Source organism: Hetaerina americana, unplaced genomic scaffold (assembly GCF_022747635.1).
Source record: "Hetaerina americana unplaced genomic scaffold, ioHetAmer1.1.p SCAF_16, whole genome shotgun sequence".
In the NCBI taxonomy this organism is placed as follows: Eukaryota; Metazoa; Arthropoda; class Insecta; order Odonata; family Calopterygidae; genus Hetaerina; species Hetaerina americana.
This window is the reverse complement of record NW_027286719.1, coordinates 8935426-8943015: the sequence shown is the minus strand read 5'-3', so window position 1 is coordinate 8943015 and position 7590 is coordinate 8935426.

The following is a 7590-nucleotide window of genomic DNA, read 5'->3' as shown; positions in this document are numbered from 1 at the left end:
GGGTTCGTATTATGAAGGATCCGGGTTCAATTGTGGGTGACCCTATTGGTACACTTAGCTTTACCCAATTATTGTGAAGTTCTTGGGTAAGAAGTCTTTCTGTGAAGTCTCCCCCTGTTCTAATGTTTGAATTTCACACGTCTTTGGGTTCATTGCCAAGTGAATTCCACCTAAATCTATCAAACTAGACTTCGGGTTTTTGTTGTGTTAAAGATTTGGCTCCCTTACCCATATAAGAGGTATGTCCAATAAATACGCCAATTGAGGCCATGAAAACTTTATTTTGCAAAAGTTGGTCTACATCGATTTTGTCCCCTTCAAGGTACACTCCATTCATTGCTATGCACTTATTCCATCTTCTCTTCCGCCGTTTAAAGCACCCTCGGAAGTCCTCGGCAGTTAGGCGTTTTAGTTTTTTCGTCGTTTCATGCTTTATTGTGTCCATATCTTCCCGGTCATGTACCCTCGTTACATTTTTGCATTTTTGAAATAGGAAAGAGTCGCAGGGGTCGAGATCTGGCGATTAAGGAGGATGATTAAGGACGGTGATTGAATTCTTTTGCCAGAAACTTGCGACCAATCAATACTGAATGTTCTGGTGCATTGTAATGGTGGAGGATCCATCCATCGCCTTGGATGAAATTTGGTCGCACACGACGCACGCAATCTCTCAAACGCTTGAGAACTTTCGGGTAGAACTCAGCATTTACTGTTTGTCTTTCAGGAAAAATTTCATGATGAGCAACACTTAAGACATCAAAGGAAACCGGGAGTATGACTTTGATTTTTGATTGGCGTTTCTTGATTTTTAGTTTGATTGAATCCTCTGGAAAACAGATATTTTCTTCAGAGCATTATCACCGTAAGCAGCTGTCAAAATTTCATTAATTTCTTGATCACGTTTAGCGCACTTAACCAAAAAATCTGATGTTCATTCGTTGCTCCGTGAATTCGTCAATTTCCATTTTCGACAAATGGTAAAAAAGGACAACAGACACTATAACATAACTGGCACCATACGCACAGCTCGACGATCCGCCAAGCACAGACGGCTCATTGGGTCTCAGGCGACTAGGGCCGCTGGTGGGCGGGGCTACAATCCGTGCAATGGCCGCCAGATTGCACCAGTTGGATAAACCGAGGCCTGGCAATTTTATAATTTGGAGTAAATATAGTATTTGAAATCTGTCGGAATGAAAAATACATTCTACAAAATACCAACTCAGTTACGTACTTGTAACTCACTAAAAACTCTTCCAACTTCTCTGTGTCTTTCTCTGTCATACTTTCACTTCATCTTTCTTGTTTTATGTTTCGATTGATTTGACAGAGAAACCATTTCAAAGGTTGTGCACGTATTAACTGATCTCGTACTGGCTCTGGTAATGTGAGGTTATCCTTTTCATTCTTTTTTGATTTCCTGTGTAAATGAAATTATTTCAGTTAGTAGTCATCATTTAAATGTTACATTTATTCTGATTTTAAAAGTGGTGCAAGTTCAATTGTCAAGTAAACACTGAGGAAACGCAAAGTATTTCGTATGATGCGGTTAGTGTAGTCAGAAATCCATTGGAAACGGCGTAAAAAATATAGAAAAATCTCATTGCTTACTCGCAGGAGGTACATATTTTGTATGCTATTTTTACTAATTCAAGGCATAAGGAAAGTGAACGTGTAGGAAACGTTCTTTTGAGCCACAGTGTCTAAGACAAAATGAGAGCAAACGAAATATTGTCTTAAAAATTGTATTAAATTTCAATTATTTTCGATAAAAAATTGATATAGCAAACCTTGTTGCGATAATCTCCTTTCAAAAATATTTTTAATTTAACCTAATTACTATGCATACTGTATAGTAACGCGCTGGCTACAACAAGAGCACGGCTGTCATGATTTCCGCCATGAAAGAGAAGCGAAAGTAGTTTAAGGGAAGATATACACTCATGCAATGAAATTTCACTTATCTTTGAGGTTTGGTCGTTTAATTGTGAAGAAAGAACGAAGCGTGACCTCAAGTGTTCAATTGGAGTGCCTAACTTCCTAAGGTACCTTTGCTAAAGGAAAATGACGTGTACTCGTATGATAATATGGTATCGGTCGCGTGCTTCAGGTGTCAAAAATGCGATGAACACTTTTTTGGGGATAGATTATCCTTTAGTTCAGCGTATATAAAGCTCAGCCTTTAAAAATGAAAATTAGGTAAGATTTCAATCTGGTGGCATCTGTCATGGCTATGGAAGAGTGTCTTTGATTTGATTCGGTGGCGTCTAGACCAAGATTGAGAGTACCGGCAGTTGTGACTGGCTGGCTCGCATTTAGGTCTAAATTATCGAAAACTGGTGCATTTAGTACTGGTCATCTTGTGGTACAATATTTTGAATTTCTTTGCACCAGATGTGCAGAAAGTCTGAGCAACGCCCGTGTGGTGGTGCTTGTGAACTGCAAGGTGGACCGAGGCGTAATGCTAAAAACGAACCATTTTTAATTAAATAAGTTTATTAAATTATGACTAGTTTTTTAGCAATCGTTCATTCGTTCGGTCGAAATAACTTAAATTGATTTTATTGATTAGCATATTTCAACTAAAAGTGCCAACATCCAGTGGAGTTCGCTGTTTTTTCTGATGATTGTTTAATCCTAATGGCATTCGGAGGAACAAAGTAATTTTTAATTCACTTTTTCCCCACCCTGATGAAAAAATCTAATAAACAATTTACAAGTTATGATGCTAACTAAACTTCAGTTAAACACAGTAATCAACCCGAAGGTCGGTTTAGTAGGTGATGGTAGAGTTCACCCAGTACTAAGCCCTATACGGCGCGTGAAAATTCACACATCAGGGTAGGGGGGCCAGTTCCTTTCCCTGTGCCGGTTATCGTTTCCCAGGAAGACCTGGTACCGAAAAATCTCAAAGCTTGGGTGGAGCTACAGGTGCCCAGAGTGCCTTTCCCGGGAATCGAACCCGGGACCCTCCGGTCAGCAGTCCAACGCTCTACCTCCTGGACTAACGCAACGCATAAACTTCAGTTAATGATGATGTTTTATCTTTAGTGCTCATTACTGTTTGTATTTTTAAATATCGGTGAATGAAAAAAGATTTATTACGTGAAAGCACCCGTTTTCCTCTTGTAACACTGGATCAGACGAGTAAACCATTGGAGTAGCAGTCAGGGGAGAAGAGATTCCTCCGTAACACGACGTTGGAGAATGCTGAAGATCAAATGGACAGATGCATGAGAGAGAAAGAGGCAAAGATATTATGTACATGATATGAAAGGGAAAAATTAGATGGATTGGACCTTAAGGCATGAGTGATTTGTTAGGGACATAACAGGAGGGAAACTGCTCAAGGAATACTATGGGACAAATACCAACACCAAGCCAAGAAAAATGTTTTTGGCCAAAGATCACTCAGCGAGTAAATGAATTGACATTACAAAGGAAATGTTTGAGGCCTACCGTTAATCTTTAAATGGCAATGTCACTGTGGTTGATGAAATTAAATTTTATGTTTTCATTTTAGTCACTCATGATCTCCCTGCAGCATCAATCAATAGCGAGGATATCACTTCGTCAGAGCCGGCTCGATTTATTCCTCACGTTCGATGCTACTTTCGATCGCCGTCATGCTAACAAAAAGGAAGAGCTTTAAAGGATGCATTGCCTCCTCCCTCCAAACCTTCCTTAGCCAACTACATGTTATTAGAGGATTCCCGCTTTCGCTTCTGTTCCCCTGCCTTACTTAAAATACGTACAGTAAAATTTAGATTCAAATGAAAATTATATAAAATTCTATTCATACAGAAATCAAGCTCTACATTGCATTTAATAGTTTGTGTGTGCAAATGCAATAAGTTCGCCGGTGATCGACGTGACTTAATGGATGTCATTTATTCGAAAGCAGTTCGTGTATTTTTGCTCCAATAATCAAAATATACTGCACCATTTTATATAATTGTTTGCAGTTATGCTCGGTTTTCTTATGTCTTTCTGTGCCAAATTCCATGTCTGGGTTTTTGATACTGTAGGCACTCTTCTATTCTACGCTTAGCGGTGCCTTCTGTTAGGCACGTACTGCATAGATTAGTCTTTGATTTTCCTATTCTATTGAGGTAGTGTTCAAACTTTCCGTGGCCTGGTAGGAGTTGCGTCGCTTTATTAGTTAGCTTAAATTTTATCTTTAGCCTTTCAATGATTTCTAGGAATATTTCTTTGGTGTGAATACCTTTATTGGAATTCTGCCAGTCTTTATTCCACTGATGGATTGTTTGTTCTATGAGTATTTCTTTTAATTGATTTGGCTTAGGGCGTGATTATGTTCGATCTCGGAGTTGAATTATTTTGTGCCTTGGCCCGATTTGACTTCGATTATGCTAATTCTATCTATGACCTCGCATTTTAGAGGTTGTTTTCCGGTAATTAAACATAGTGCGTCCATGCTGATTGTCGAGTAATCTTTGCTAATTGATGAGAGGCAGGGTCTTTTTGCTTCTCTAAGTTTTCTTTCGATTCTGGTGTAGTTAACCTTATGACTCCAAATGGAGCAGCCTTAGGTAACAATGGGTATGCTACCGCTTTGTATATCAATTGAAGGGAGTCGGTTCCAAAAGTAGTTTTGTAATATCTGCGGGCAGCTTGAAGTATTTTCAAGGTTTTACTGATTACGAAATTAATGTGGGCCTGATAAGTTAATATTTCGTCTAACACAATCCCCAATTACTTAAAAGTTGATGTGCGTCGGATATTGCTGTTGGGGATTTTAACAGTGGGGTTCATATACATTTAATTTCCAAAGACAATGTATTCTTTTTTGGTTGTTAAAATCACCAATATATTAACTATTGCCCATTCTTCTATTCGTCCGATGCAAGTTTTTGTCAGCTTTTCCATTATAGCGCTTGAGTTAGCCAATAGACACAGCCAACAGACACAGCCAATAGACAAAGCCAATAGACACAGCCAATAGACAAAGCCAATAGACACAGCCAATGGACAAAGCCATATCATCGGCAAAAGCTGCATTAAGCTGCATCCCGTGGGGAATTCTTTCCTTTAGACCTGGTCAGTAATTAGGTTCTATATTAACGGGCCCAAAACAGAACCTTGTGGGTAGCCCCTGGTGAGGATTTTCTTTGTTGAAATGGTTTTCATTTTGACCTATTAGTAAAATAATTTGAAAAGGGTCTAATTAGGTTCGACGGATTTTTTTATTTTTTAATTTCCTGAAGGATAGAAGGCCACCAAACACAGTCAAATGCACCTTATGTGATTGAAAACAACTAAGACATATATATATATATACATATATATATATATATATATATATATATATATATATATATATATATATATATATATATATATATATATATATATATACATATACATATAAACATACTTTGATTATTTAAGTTATTTAAGTGAGCTTTGAATGCACCTAATGCGCTTCTGTTTTTCCTTAAGCCATATTGATTAAGATGATATAGCGTGTCCTCGCGAATTATTTGTATTCTCTCTTTAAATACCTTTTCGAATATTTTCCCTAGGCCAAGGAGGAGTGTGATAGGACGAAAACAGCTAGGATCTGCACGGTCTTTTTCTTTTGATTTTAAACTTGTACGTTGGGTTCCAGATTTCTGAGTGTCGGGGAAGTGTGATAGAGGGCAGGCAGTCGTTGTAAATATTTGCTAGAAAATTTGTTATTGTCGTAACAAGTTTTTTTATAACAAGGCCTTGGATTCGGTCATGTCCAGGTGCTTTGGTCGGTTTAATCTGGCCAATCGCTTGGAGAATATTGGAGAGCTTGGAGAGCACAAGTTTTTTAGACAGGATTATTTAAATTCTTTTCTGAATTGTTTGTGTTCCTTGTTGTCGAATGTGTCGTCCGGAAGCAAAAGGTCAAGGCAGAGCTTGCTTTTTTCCTCCAACAAAGGGATTTTCCCGTCGTCCCTGAGGGTAGTCCTAAGGATGGTTGGCAGCTTTATTTTTTCCGAGAACAATTTGTAAATGAATCCCCTAACATTTTCTTTGAGGTTTCGGGAGCTGAACTTCTCTCATGATTTGTTTTTAAACTCTTTCAATTTAAGTTTATATTCTTTAGTTTGAACTTGTATCTACTTCTTAGGATATTTTTGTCTTTCGTTATACATTTCTGGCATTCTCAGTTTTTTGACCTTTGCTTTCCAGTGTTCCGGCTTCACGGTCCACCAGGGGTTTTGGTTTTCCGTTTTAGTGTATTTTGGTATGCTTTCATTCGTGGTTTCTTTTATTGCTGTAGTTAACCTGTCCATGCGGAGGTCAATATGCACAGTTGTTCGGGTCCATATTAAATCTCTATCGATGATGGTTAATTTATTTAGGAATTTTCCATTGAAGTTTTCCCAATTTGTGCTTCCAAAGCTGAATCTAACTTGTGGAAGTGATGTGTTTTTATTGTTTCTAATATTAAAGGAGATTAGTCTGTGGTCACTAGTGATCTGGTCTCCTATGACCGTCCATGCTCTGACTTTTCCTAGTAATGATGCGCTAATCAGAGTTAAGTCGATGTTAGAGGATCCGTTTAAGCTATGGAATGTCTGCGGTTCGCCGGGTTCATTTAATATAAATAAGTTGGATGATGAAATGAGGTCTTCAAGTTGGTTTCCTCTGGAGTCTATTGTTGGGTTGAACCAAGTTTCGCCCTTCGTATTTGAGTCCATGGGTACAATAATTTGTTTGAGCTTAAATTTTTCAACTATAGCTTGGAGTTGGGTTAGAAAAGGTGGGATATCTTGGCTTGGTGGGAAGTAGGCACTTACTAGGATAAAGGATTCTGAGGTTGATCTCAATTCTACTTCCGCTATGTACTCGTCAGTGAAGCTGCTTATTTCCAAAATATCCAGGTCTTTGTTGTGCACAATTATTGCGGCAAAGGCTCTTGATACGGCTCTTGTGGGGATGATTCTCGTCTGTTCCTTGTCCCGGAGGGATCAGGTGGTTCTTGGTTGATTGACTCATGTATGGTCCTTGGACCAGGAATGTCTCCCTTATCATTCTGATTTCATCAGTTGGTGTTTTAGCCCGTTGAGGATTTATGTGGGCTATATTCAAGTAGTTTTTAGTCGGTTACATAGTAATTGATCTCAATTAGATCCTGAAGCCGTCTCTGGTAGACACTGCATGCATGGTCGTTGGCTTTGTGGCATGTATCTTCAATTTTCGCCAGCTGGCCTTTGGCTTAAGTGTTTGTATTAACTTAGTTTGTGCAGAAGTTTGGTCTCCAGAGCATTGTGGACATACTAAGGTAGAGGCATAACAAGCTTCGGAAACTTGACCAAACGTTTGGCATTTGCAACATTGTGAATTGTGTGTGAACGAAGTTCATATAATCACTGATCCTTTGTGAGTTGTAGCCGATATATATCCATTAAGTGGTGTTTAGAATTTTCCTAGAAATGTGATCAACTTCTATGACAATTTATTCTATCACTCTCTCGTTTACCAACCTTAAAAAGCGTTTTAAAATGGGCAGTCTCGATGAGGTCATTTTGTTCTTTGATGCAGTTGACTTCACCGGTGACCGTTGTTTGACGCCAGCTACACACATCCTCG